Source organism: Furipterus horrens, unplaced genomic scaffold (genome assembly GCF_987537825.1).
Source record: "Furipterus horrens unplaced genomic scaffold, mFurHor1.1.pri manual_scaffold_6, whole genome shotgun sequence".
Classification (NCBI taxonomy): Eukaryota; Metazoa; Chordata; class Mammalia; order Chiroptera; family Furipteridae; genus Furipterus; species Furipterus horrens.
In genome coordinates, this window is record NW_028327176.1 from 30,952,117 (window position 1) to 30,966,537 (window position 14,421).

Consider the following 14,421-nt stretch of genomic DNA (forward strand, 5'->3'; position numbering starts at 1 on the left):
TCACTGGAGAGGACACTCCAGCGTCATCGCAAGATGTCGATTCAACACGGGAGGAGACAGATACCGTGTCACTCCCGAGTCGGACTGCACAACCATTCTCGGCGGTGCAGATAGACTCTTAAGAAGCTACACCATCGTCTCTCGAGACGGACGGCTGCCGACGAGACCACATGCTACGATGAAATAAGTCTCAGTACATTTAAGAAGACTGAAATGATGTCAAGCATCTTCCCTGACCATAATGGTATGAAACTAGAAATCAATCACAAGGGAAAAACTGAAAAATGCACAAAGACATGGAGGCTAAAACTCATTCTACTAAACAATGACGGGTTAACAATGAGATCAAGGAGAAATCAAAGATACCTTAAAAGAAATGGAAATGACACCACAACAACCCAAAAGCAAAGGAACACAGCAAAAGTGGTCCTAAGAGGGAAATTTATAGCATATCAGGCCTATCTCAAAAAACAAGAAAAGTCTCAAATGAACCATCTAACTTTACACTTAAAGAAACTAGAAAAAGAACAACAAACAAAGCCCAAAGTGATTAGTGGAAAGGAAGTAATAAAGATCAGACCAGATAAGTGAGAGTCAGAAAAAAAAAAAAAAAAGATCGCACTGGTTGATGTGGCTTAGGGAATTGAGCACCAGCCTGCAAACCAAAAGGTGGCTGGTTTGATTCCCAGTCAGGGCACGTGCCTGGGTTGGGGGCCAGGTGTCCAGCTGGTGTCGTGTGAGAGGCAACCAATCGATGTACCTCTCTCATACTTCAGTGTTTCTCTCCCTGTTTCTCCCTCCCTTCCCCTCTCCAAAATTTTTTTTAAAAATCAGCAAACTTTTACCCAGATTCATCAAGAAAAAAAGAGCCCTGGCCAGATAGCTCAGTTGGTTAGGTCAAGGTTGCAGTTTCGATCTCTGGTCAGGGCACATACAAGAAACAACCAATGAGTGCATAAGTAAGTGGAACAACAGATTGATGTATCTCTCTCTCCCTTCCTATATCTAAAAATTACTTTAAAAAAAAAAAAAGAAGAAAAATTAAAAAATCGAAACAGAACCCAAATAAATTCAGAAATGAGAAAAGTAACAACAGACTCCACAGAAATACAAAAGATGATGAGAAAACAGTACAAACAACTATATGCCAACACATTGGACAATCTGGACAAAATGGAGAAATTCCAGGAATATACCATCTTCCAAACTCAATCAGGAAAAAGCAGAAAATCTGAATAGACCGATGACAATAATGAAGTTGAAGCAGCAATCAAAAGCTCCCAGAAAACAGAAGTCCTGAACCAGGTGACTTCACAGGTGAATTTTACCAAACATTCAAGTAAAAACTAACACCTATCTTTCTCAAACTATTCCAAGAAATTAAAGAGTAGGGAGGACTCCACATAGCTCCTTTTCCAAAGCTGGCATTCTCTTAATTCCAAAAGCAGACAGACACCACAAAGAAAGAAAATCATAGACATTATCTGTGATGAATATAGATGCTAAAACCCTCAGCAAAATTTTAGCAAACTGGATCCAGCAATATATTTAAAAGATTATACACACACACACACACAAAAAAAAAAAAAAAGTTAAATGAGCCTTATTATTCCAGGGATGCAAGGTTTGTAAAATATCTGCAAATCTATAAATGTGATATACCATATGAACAAAATGAGGTATAAAAATCACCTGATCACTCCTCTTCTTGGTGGGGGTCGGGCGTGTGGTCCCGGTCCCCGTAATGTAGGGAGGCAGAGGGAAAGGGCTCCGGCCCCCTCGGCGTCATGTCTTCGGTGCTGACGGTTTCCAGTCCGCTGGTTCTATCCTCAAACGCCGGGACACAAGAAAAAAAAAAAAAAAATCACCTGATCAAAACAACAGGTGAAAAAAAAAAAAAAGCATTTGATAAAATCCAGCATCCATTTATGATAAACACTATCAGCAGATTGGTAATTAAGGCAACATACCTTAACATAAAGGCCATATATGACAAGCTCACAGCCAACATCATACTCAACGGGCAACAATTACAAGTGTTTCCCTTAAGATCGAGAACAAGACAAGGATGCCTGCTTTTACTCCTTTAATTCAACATAGTACTGGAAGTCCTAGCCACAGTAGTCAGGCAAGAGGAAGAAATAACAGGCACTTACATTGGAAAGAAGGAAGTAAAAGTGTTACCAGTTGCAGATTCTGTACATAGAGAGCCTCAAGGTCTCTCCAAACACTCCCAGAACTGACATATGAATCCAGTAAAGTAGCAGGATACAAAATAAACATCCAGAAATCAGTTGCATTTTTAGGCACCAACAATGAACTACCAGAAGGGGAAATTAAGAGAACAATCCCATTTACAATTAATTGCATCAGAAAAAGAAACAAACTTAGGAATAGATTCACCAAGTATGTAAAAGACCTTCTCAGTGCCTTGGCTGAGTCCTGGTGGCTGACAAGGCACCACGCCCACGAGTAATACTACTCCAGGATGTGTGATGATCAGAGGAAGGCGTCACCATCAGCGGAGCTTGTGCTTTTTAATTATCTGCGGATCGCAACTGCAGAAACGATACTTATGCTCTGTCAAAGGTAAGGGATGATTGATAACTTTTCTCTGCGCACTTGGCAGAATGATGCTCAATACTGTGGTAATAATAATACCTTGTCTTCATATGCATTCTCCTTCCAGAGATTCTCCAATTTATCTTTCAACTTGGCTGTGAGAAGGGACAAGTAATGCTGGTGGGTAAGTCAACACACCCATTCGGCAGTGGTTAAAGGAACATGAGAGACAGAAAGTGACTCCTCAAAAGTCTGACACTTACTCAGCAGTCAAGCCAGGGAGAGTAATATCCCATCCAGGATGATAACATCAAGCTGTCTGAACCCAGTGAAATCTACTTGCTCCTCACGTCCCATGATGTAGGTCAGGGAGCTGCTGCAGCTCATCCTCTCCACACAGTGACTCAGGGGCTCAGGGCTCTCAGTCCTGTGGCTCCGCCAAGTGCCCTGGAGGCCTGCTGCCCCTCCACATTCAGCTGGCAATGAGCACAGACTAGCAGAGTGCAGGACAGACAGACAGGCAGTGTCAGAAAGGTTTGGGAACAGCCACTTACGGCTGGTCCCGCCTCTGGCCAGACCTGAACTGCATGGTGGGAGGGGCTCAGAAATGCAGAGGAGCATGAACCCCCTGCGTCTGGGCACCCCGGACAGCACACCCACCTTCCTGTCCCGGTATATGTGCAGCCAACTCCATCCACCTTCTACAGGAAGAGTAACCAGAGAGAAGAGTAAAATAAAAGTATGTCATGCCAACCAATGCAGCACTTCAAAGGCCTGTGAGTAAAGACAATGCTGTCCACTCATTTCTAAAGAAAGTCCGTTTGCTGTCCAGACTCACTTTCTTCATCCCTTTCTTCTTCTTAAAGATGGAGAACACACTGTCCTTGAGCCACCAACATGGAACAGGCCCACAGCCAGCCATCCCCCCACTGATGACAACCATGAGCTCAAGGCAGAGCAGAGAAACCAGCGTCTAAGGATTCTGGAAGGAAGCAGCAGCAGGCAGGCCGGGGACGGAAGTCAGAACTGGACAAGTGACCAGCACGGCGGTGACCTGACTGATTTCCCCACCTGTATTTCAGCTTTGTCCTGAAGGTGTGAGTCTCAGCATGGCTCCACTGGCAGGGCAGGATGGGAAGGACACAGCAAGGACTGACAGGGGCCTGTTGGAGCCAGAGTGGGGGCTGCTGGGGATCCCTCCCTCTCCCCATCTCCTGGCCCTGATCCTGCCCTGAAGCTGCAGCCATGGCCATGATTTAAGCTCCTAAAATACCAAGGAAAAACATATCTCTGGTAAGGACCTGGGAAAATAAGCCCCTGTACTCCACAATTTGGGTGTAATCCTGCTTATTTTATTTTATTTTTCTTTCCTCTTCTTTTTGCCTGAAAACCATCCCACTCTACGAACTCTCCACACAGAGCATGTGGGAGAGGAATCCAAGATTCTTAGAGAGAAAGAACTTCTATCCGAAGGATGGGGAGAGTGGCAGAGGCTTCAGGAGAAGCCGTGCTGACTGTGAACTGGGCCTGCATGGACCACGCACCAGGGGCCAGCACCAGCTCTGTGTCACACTGATGCTGAGGTCACCCCCACAGACACTGAGACAGAACTGCGGTCTGAACTTAATGTTCTCATAGCCTTAAACAGTGGTCTCTCAACCTCTGCCCTTCAGTGTTGGGAAGCCAGACTATGAAACCTTGTTCACTAAGGAATAAGGGCTGCATGTCCATCAGTAGCTTCACCCGAAGTTTGGAGAGAGAAAACAATTGAATTGAGTAGGTCCAGAGGTCGACTGGAAGAAGGCCAGAACTCTGGAGCCCCAGCCTATACACCCACTACGCCCTGGATTTTAGCTCTGAGAACAAGTTCATTTTTGAAAATAAATTTTTCTTTTGCGTTTTCAGTTTTTCCTATGTTTTCTATGTTAAAGACTAAATTTCTTATCTGAAAGGTAAACATAGGCAAGTGAAAAGCAGCTCTCAGCCCTCTGGGTTCGGGGGGCAGTGCTAATTCAGCATGAGTTCCACTGAGTGCACTGGCCCAGCTGGACCTCAGAACTGCTGGAGACCAGTCTTGGTTTTGTGCCTTTAACTGGGTGTGTCAGGTGGGTCTGCCTGTGCCTGCCAATGGCCCACCAATCCTCCTGGTTCAGATGGTGAACGTGGACATACTGTGACCAAATCCACAGGCCTGTGATATAATCAAGCTGTGACAGTCCTGCTTTAAGTCACAAGGGCTTTGCTTAATTTATCCCTGCCAGTACTTAGAAGTTTGGGCAGAAGAATAAGTTAATCTAAATTATATTTATAATCACTTAAAATGTTTTTTAATATGTCAAACTACTCAAAAGTAGAGGAAATAGTCAAATGAACACCCATGGACTAATACCCATATTCAATAGCTAACAAGATTTTGTTCATTTCTTTATTGATCTCTTTCTTTTCTGGAGTATTTAAAAAAATCAGACATCACTTTCTTTTACTCCTATGTACTTCCATGTACATCTCAAAAAATTTGGTCATTTTCATATATAACCACAATGTCATTATTTCATCTGTATTGAAGTGCTATTCCTTGGTATCATATACTATCCAGTTTGTAATAAAATTCCCCAGATGATTTGAAACATGTTTATTTAACATTTGATGTGTTTTAATCAGGATCCAAACAAGATTTATCCAATAGATTTGGTTGTTCTATGACTCACATTTAAAACAAAGAGTTTAATCGCCATGTTGAGAATAGACTGTAGCAGGGTGAGGCAGGGCCAGAAAACCAATTCCAAGGTCATTGCTGTGATCCAGCTGAGAGATGCTGGGAGTTGGACCAGGATAACAGAGGAAGTGATGAAAAAGGGTGGATTCTGTGCGTGTTTTAAAGATAATGCTGACAGCATTTGCTGATGGATCAGATATGTAGTATGAATGACTGGATCACGGTTTGGGCACACAGCTGATTTTAAAGTGTAAACATTTGAAATCTTAACTGGTTTTCCCTTAACTGACTAAAGCAGATGAAAATGCCAAGTCCTGCTGGCAGCAAAAGACACCAAAGCCTCTGTGAGGGTCCTCGGGGCCATAAGGACTGAGGCTGGAAGACCCTCTGGATCTAGACAGGCTTGTACAGCAACGCACTCTGGGAACAATGAAGACATTCATTACAGAGGTTCTGCAATGGACAGGGAGGCCACTGCAGGGCACTGTGAGGTGGGGCCGCCGCAGTGGGCAAGCCCTGCTGGGCAGGGCAGGACTGCCTTCAACAGCAATGCCAAGTAACATCTGTAATCATTTGAGACAGAGAAGCCTCTAGGGGAAGATAATACATTTTCTGCTCATAAGGGAAATGAGAGCTGGAAAGATTGATTTGAAGAATCAAAGAGATCAAAGAGATGTAATTGTATTTGCACCTCGCCCTCACAGAACACATCGCATCAGTTTCAAAAAAGTCTGAAGTTGGACATATGAGGGAGAGTCTCTACTCATCACAGACCGGAGTTCAGCATCTCTTGAAAATTATAATCAATTTTAAACAACCTCCAAACGGAAGCCTCTCTTTTCCCTCTCTAACCATCTTCAGAGTATTGTCTCTGTCCACTGTTTTCTCTCCATCTTGTTCAGGATTCCAAGTGGATTCTCTGCAGGTACAGTTAGGGTTGCCAACAGGCTCGGAATGATCATTCTGGACCAGACTCTGCCACGCCTGCCACGCCAAGCTATCTAATCGCCTTAGGTCTGTGAGTTTGGAACTGCTAGGGAAGGTTTCAGAGACACCAGATGAGTGAGGCATATTAAACCTGTTTGGTCTCAGGAGACAGAAACCCATGCTGAATGGTAAATGCACGAAGCTGTCAATCTCACAGGCATCCTGAGGCTGGGAAACGTGCAGCCAGAAAGTCTTCCTGGGGCCTGGTCCAGAGGCATTAGGAACCAAGCCTTTTCCCTCCATCTCCCAGGGAGCCATGTGGACTTTGGAGAGGCTGCATCATCCTTTGGCTCTCAGCTTCCCTGTAGTTTCTGGGCTCCTCATTGACTTCACATTGTTTGTGACTTTGACATACCATAGACTGTGAGTGGGTACAACTCTAAGGAAGAGGCATGAACTGGGTGATAACCTTGGAACCTTTCTGCAGTGGGAAACCCTATATCTACAGGCAGATTCTCTAGGGCCAGTAATCTGGATTAGGGACAGGCTCTTTGCCAGCTCCAGGCTGGCTGTCTGCTGTGTGTATTTTGAGGGCACTTGGGAACATCACACATCAAAGTTTTTCCACTTCTCTGCTCCAGAAATTCTACAATTAGAGCTTTTTTGTGTGTTAAGTCTTCTACAGGCAAGATCTTGGTGGTAGGAAGAAAAAGAGAGGGGCAGGAAACTGACTACTGAAGAACAACAATGAAAGGAATTCTGTGATAATTCACTTAAGAGGATGTCACTCTGTAAATGTGTTTGTTGAAGGGAGATAAGCTGACAAGTGTCCAAACTATGATGAACACCATCTGAACTATAGGCTATCTAAGAACTGTGGCTCTGGGCTGGAGAGGCCAGAGTAAATCGAGCTCCTGGAAGGAGTTGAACTAGAGCTCGCAGGTCAATGATGAGGTGGACTTGGATATGCCTAGGGAGAAAAGGGGGCATTAAAGAGGGAAATGACCCCCAAGATATTGAATACACAGCGTCAAAGCAATCCTCAAAACAAGATTTAAATATTTAAAAACAAGATTCATTCTAATATAAATAGACATGTGCTGAAGAGTTTTTTATTCACTTTTTAATGAGGGAAGAAGTAAGGTGTTCAGACTGATAAAAATAACTTTCTAGGGGTCAGTGCAGGTGAGGTAGAGATGGGCAGGAGATGGGTGTAGCTATAAAAAGACAAGATGAGGGATTTTGGGGGTGGTGGATTTGTTCTGCATCATGATTTTATCAGTGTCAATATTCTGGTTGTGATAGAGCACTATAGCTTTGCAAGAAATTACCATCACAAGAAACTGGGTAAATAGTACATGGAATCACTATTATTTCCTATAATGACATGTGAGTCTATGATTATATCAATATGAAGTTGGGTGTTTATAGACAATTTAATAAGGAAATGTGAAAATAAGTTTGCTGAGTTACATATAAAAATTGGTTAATGTCCTATGGGGCAATAAATAATAATCTTTGGGGTTATTTTTTCTCCTGTATGTAAATCATATGCACAAATATTTAAGTTACTCTGTAACTTCACAGATGATGAGCCCTTAATTAGTAGTAAATAGAAAAGCCAAACAATGTTATATTTTCTTTAAAATTAATCTTTAGCTTTGGCTGGTGTTGCTCGGTGGCTTGAGTGCAGGTCACCAGTTCAATTCCCAGCCAGGACACATGCCTGGGTTGTGGGCCACGTCCCCAATTGGGTGTGTGTGAGAGGCATCCAACTGATGTTTCTCTCCCTCTCTTTCTTCCTCTTTTTCTCTCTCTCTAAAAATAAATAAAATCTTTTTTAGAAAATCTGTAAAAAAACATGCTATCGTCAGGGATGAAAACCTTTTTTTAGGATCACTCTTTAGTGGCCTGTGAGTTAAACTGGGAAATGGCAGATTTAGAAGAAAAAAGACACTTTTATTCATGTATGAATGTGGGAATTCATAGAAAAATGTGACTCAGAAGGTTAGGATTTGGGGCTTATATACCATCTTAATAGGGGAAGTGAATGAGGGAAAAGGGCCTAATGGGAAAACAAATGATTTTTAGGAAAGATAAATAGGCTACAAGAGAATAGATTAGGAGATATGAAAGCTTTGTGACAGTGACTTTCTAGGTGATTTTTTATCCCTGATATCACAGAACTCCTGGAGGAGGGGATTTATAACAGTTGAATTCTTTTGGGAGGTTCTGCTTTTAGGCAGATAAGAGGAGTTCAGAAAAAATACTTTCACAGGCATCTTCTTGGCCTTATACAAGTTTAGAATATAGCATATATATATATATATATATATATATATATATATATATGGTCTTTCCAGTAGGTATCCAGCCATGTAATATAAAAAATAGAGACATTTATTGAAGATACAAAAAACATTGTACATAGGACAATGATACATCAGTTCCCTTCAAAGTAGACACATTGGACCTCACACAGTTCTCCCAATTGCCATCAGCTGCCCCATTGTATTTTCATGAGTCTCATCAATGGTCTGAAATCTCTTCCCTTTCAAAGGTGATTTTAGTTTTGGGAAAAGCCAGAAGTCACAAAAAAACTCTGGACAAGATATAATGCATGAGTGGGTACATGTCGTGATGAAGCTGCCAATCACCAGTTGCCCATAGTCTTGGCCTTCTGAATCATCCAAATAGTTTCCATGAAGGAATGTTTAAGCTTAACACAAAATTTGATAAAGATTCATTGCTCTATTCACTCAGTCATTTTGAATGCGACAGCCACACAGTATATATGCTCACTCAATGGCATCTACAGGCCCCACTGACTAGTACAGTGAAGTCATCATTGTTCACGCATGTGCATTCCAGTCCACTTTCCTTGGCTGCCAGGTTACATCGATGTCACATAATTGCTCTTGTTATATTAACAATGGTTGGACTTTTTCTGGACAGACCTCATACACACACACACACACACAGCAGTCTCCCTTTTCCATGGTTTCAGTTATCTATGGTCCAAAAATATTAAATGGAAAATTTCAGAAGTAATCTATAAATTTTAAATTGTGCATCATTTTGGTAGCCTTATGAAATGTTGAGCCATCTTCTCCATTCCACCTGGGAAATGAATCATCTCTTTGTCCAGTATATTCACACTCTATACTATCTCCACCCAGTAATCACTTAGGAGCCATCTTGGTTATCAGATTATGATCATCAAGGTATTGCAGTACACTATCAGAAAGAGAAACCAAATCAAAATCCCATTTACTATAGCAACAAAAAATATAAAGTACCTAGAAATAAACTTAACCAAGGAGGTGAAAGACCTGTACTTAGAAAACTACAGGACACTGAAGAAAGAAATTGAAGAAGATACAAATAAATGCAAACACCTGTTCATGTACTGGAAGAATTAACATCATTAAAATGTCCATACTACCCAAAGCAATCTATAGATTCAACACAATGCTTATTAAAATACCAGTGACCTATTTTGCAGATCTAGAACAAACATTTCAAAAATTTATATGGAACCAAAGAGATCCCAAATATCCACAGCAATCTTGAGAAAGAAGAACAAAGTTGGAAGGATCCCATTACCTGATATCAAACTATACTAAAGTCCACTGTAATCAAAACAATTTGGTACTGGCATAAAAACAGACACATAGATCAACAGAACAGAATAAAGAGCCCAGAAATAAACCCATGTCTCTATGGTCTATTAAAATTTGACAAAGGGGAAAGGAGCATACAAAGGAGTCAAAATAGCTCCTTCAGTAAATGGTGTTGGGAGTTCTAGCCAAGATGGAGGTATAGACAGACACGCTGCATCTTTCTCCACAACTAAGAAGGACTACAGCTACCTCAAAACTGGAGAAAACCAGAAAATCAAGCTGCATGGAAGTCCAACAAAGATGTAAAGAAGAAATACTCATCCAGACAGGTAGGAGGAACAGAGCTGGGGATGTGAGGACACAGTGTGGAGGTGGCAACAGTGACAGCAGCTGTGGTTGGCAGGCAAAAATCGTAGTCACACATTTAAAAAGGTAGGGAGGGACACCTGGGGAGCCATTCCAGCCCCAGACCAGACCACACAGCTCATGGTTCCAGCACCAAGGAAAATAAAACCTCACTGCTCCTAACTGTGAAAAACAGTGGGGTTTGAGGCGGTGGAAGAAACTGCCGGTCTCTCAGCAGAGTCCACTTGTTTAAAGGGTCCCCATGGCCCTAGAACATCTGCAGATCTACCCACTCTGGGAACCACAACCAGGCAACAGCTAGTGGGGTGCCAGTCCCATATGAGAAGTGAGAGAAGTGTCTGAAAAAGAAGCAAGTTCTGAGCAAGCAGCATTGTTCTCTCTCAACATACAGCACTACAACATGGTGAAAGAGGTCATCCTATACTAACAAATACGTAAAGCTCTGCCCCTTACAATGTAACAGGTGCGACAGCTCTACCTAAGACACAAAGGCAAACACAGGGTCCTGTCAAGTTGATGAAACAGAGAAGTACGGCCCAAAAGAGGGAATACACAACTAAGAAGAAATACAACTACCTCAAAACTAGAGACAACAAGAAGTTCCAGAAAATCAAGTTGCATGGCAGTCCAACAAACAAAGATATGAAGAAGAAATACTCGTCCAGATAGGTAGAAGGGCCGGAGCCGGAGTGGAGAGGACACAGTGTAGTGGTGGCAGCAGATGTGGCAGTGGCAGCAGCGGCAGGCCGGTGGAAAGCACAGTCACACATTTTAAAAAGTTGAGAGGGACACCTGGGGACACCCAGCCCCAGACTAGGCCACACAGCTCACGGTCCCAGCGCCAGGGAAAATAGAGCCTCATTGTTTCTGACTGTGCAAACCAGAAGGGGTTGGGGCGGAGGAAGAAACTGCTGGTCTCTCGGCAGAGTATGCTTGTTTAAAAAGCCCTCACGGTTCTAGAACGTCCGCAGACCCACCCACTCTGGGAACAATGGCCAGGGCAACAGCTAGGGAGGCACCAGTCCCATATGGAGGTGGGAGAGGTGCCTGGAAGGGGGTGAGTGCTGAGCAGGAGGGGGCATTGTTTTCTCTCAGACCCTTCTCCCCACACAGCGCCACAGTGTGGTGAAATGGGTCACCCTGTACTGAAGAATACCTAAGGCTCTGCCCCTTACAACATAACAGGAGCAATAGCTCTACCTAACACATAGAGGCAAACAAACACAGGAGGAGCCTATCAAGATGAGGAGACAGAGAAGTATGGCCCAAAAGATGGAATGGATCAAGGTTCCAGTGGGAGAACTAGGTGACAAGGAGATAGCTAACCTAACAGATGCAGAGTTCAAAACACTGGTGATAAAGATGCCCAGAGGCTTGACAGATATGCTTGAGTACAGCAAATGCATAAGGGAAGAGGTAAAGGCTGTGCTAAGTGAAACAAAGGAAAATCCACACAAAACCAATACTGAAGGGAAGGAAACCGGGGTTCACATCAATGATTTGGAACATAAGGAATAAAAAAACAGTCAACTAGTAAAGAATGAGGAACCAAGAATTGAAAAAAAAATGAGGAGAGGCTTTGAAACCTCTGGGACAACATTAAATGTGCCAACATCCAAATCATAGGGGTGCCAGAAGGAGAAGAGGAAGAGCAAGAAATTGAAAGCTTATGTGAAAAAATAATGAAGGAAAACTTCCCTAATTTGGCAAAGGAAATAGACATACATGTCCAAGAAGCACAAAGAGTCCCAAACAAGCTAGACCCAAAGAGGACCACACCAAGACACATCATCATTAAAATGTCAAAGGTGAAAGATAAAGAGAGAAAAACAGAAAGTTACCTACAAGGGGGTGCCTATAAGATTGTCAGCTAATTTCTCAAAAGGGACTGGCAAGAAGTATTCAATGTGATGAAAAGAAAGGACCTACAACCAAGATTACTCTATCCAGAAAAGCTATAATTTAGAATGGAAGGGCAGTTGAAGTGCTTCCCAGATGAGGTAAAGTTAAAAGAGTTCCCATCACCAAGCCATTATTATATGAAATATTAAAAGAACTTATTTAAGAAAAAGAAGATCAAAACTATGAACACTAAAATGACAACAAACTCACAACTATCAACAACTGAATCTAAAAAATACAAACAAAATTCAACTAAGCAAATCAGAATAAGAACAGAATCATAGGTGTGGGGATCATTTGGAGGGTTCTCAGCTGGGAGGGGGAAGGGGAAGAAATGGGGAAATGGTGCAGGGATTAAGAAGCATAATTGGTTGGTACAAAATAGTCAAGGGGAAGTTAAGAATAATATAGGAAAGGATGAAGCCAAAGAACTTTATACGCACAACCCATGGACATGAACTAAGGGTGGGTGGGATTGCTGAAGGGAAGGGGGGTACTGGGTGGAAGGGAGCAAAGGAAAAAGAAATTGGGACAACTGTAACAGCATAATCAATAAAATATATTTAAAAGAAAAATAAGTAGCAACTATGTTTGGGATGTGGCCTGAAGTAATAAATAATTACCTACATTTTTGTCAAGACATCTTAATATCAAAAAATAAGATGCAATTTTTTAAACAGTCCATGAATGTTTGAAAAATACCTGCATTCTTTCTTTTTATATCTAAAAAAGGTAATAGTAAACTGGAAAAAATATATAAAATACATATTGAACAATACAGGGAGATTCTATCATTTGACCCTAGATTTAAAAGATATGAGCACCAGATACTCCAAGAAGAAATATAGATGATCAATGGATACTAAAAGACTAGAAGTTGCTATTCCTTTCTATTATTTTCCCATTCTTTATCTTTCTGATTTCTAAACTTTGTTACTTTCTTCTTACTTCTTTGGGTTTTTTTAATGCTTTGTCTTCCATTTTCTTTAAGTTGAGTTCTTAGTTCATTCATTTACACTCACTGTTTTTAATTTTGATAAACATACCTTAATACATTTTCCTGTATTTCTTGAGTTTTGACATAAAATTACTTTTTACATTATTTAATTCAATATATTTAAATTTTTCTCCTATAATTTTCTCTTTAATCAGGATTACTCAATACCATATATTTTTACTTTACAGGTATATAGATTTCTATGTATTTGTTTTCTAATTTACCTTTAATAATAATCAGAAAACATGTTCTACATGATAGTAATCTTTTGGAATTTTGGGTTTCCTAGGTGATGTAGTGCATCATCAATTTTAGTTGCTTTCACAGGTACTCTATACAAATTTTGTACTCCTTATTCAGTTATTCATTGGAGATATATATATATATATACATATATATGCATATTTAAACTTATAGACCATGTTACTGAAGTTTATAAATATGATTATATTTAGTTTAATCTAACATATATTTAATCTATAGTATTTGAGAATGATTTTTTTAAAGTCACCAACTTAAAAATGTTGATTTATTCACCTCTCCTGTCATTCTTTTAATTTTTGTTTTATGTATTGGGGAGCAATTTATTTGGTATATATGCATTTTAACATATCTTCTTAATACTCTTACCAGAAAGCATTTTTTCTTTTATTTATTTATTTATTGTTTTTCTACCAAAAGTATTTCTTTGTGACCTCTTCATTACCCTTAAATTTTATTTAATCTGATATTGAAACCACAAAAATAAATAAATAAATAGATAAATAGTGTTGGGAGAACTGGAATAGTACATGCAAAAACAATGAAACTAGACGACCAGCTTACACCATACACCAGAATGAACTCAAAATGGAAAAAAGACTTAAATATAAGTCATGATACCATAAAAGTCCTAGAGGAATACATAGGCAGTAAAATTTCAGATAGCCTACGTAGCAATATTTTTGACGATATATCTCCAAGGGCAAAGGAAAAAAAGAAAAAAACTAAACAAACGGACTATGTCAAATTAAAAAGTTTCTGCTCAGCGAAAGAAAACATCAGCAAGATAAAAAGGGAATCAACCATATCGGAAAACATATTTGCCAATGACACTTCGGACAAGGGATTGATCTCCAAAATATGTAAAGAACTTATACAACTCAGCACCAGGAAGACAGACAATCCAATTTAAAAATGGGCTGAGAACCTGAATAGACACCTCTCCAAGAAGGACATACAGATGGCCCATACATATGAAAAAATGCTCAACATCACTAGCCATCAGAGAGATGCAAATTAAAACCACAATGAGGTACCACCTCACACCTATCAGAAAGGCCATCAAG

General features: G+C 40.8%; 1 non-coding gene across 1 annotated transcript; it reads left to right on the forward strand.

Moving 5' to 3' along the window:
• Window positions 1–1,698: 1,698 nt before the first annotated feature.
• On the forward strand, window positions 1,699–1,847 carry LOC150005929 (small nucleolar RNA SNORA57). Its single transcript, XR_016512115.1, has one exon. It is a non-coding gene; the product is annotated as a small nucleolar RNA SNORA57 (small nucleolar RNA).
• The last annotated feature ends 12,574 nt before the right edge of the window (window positions 1,848–14,421 follow it).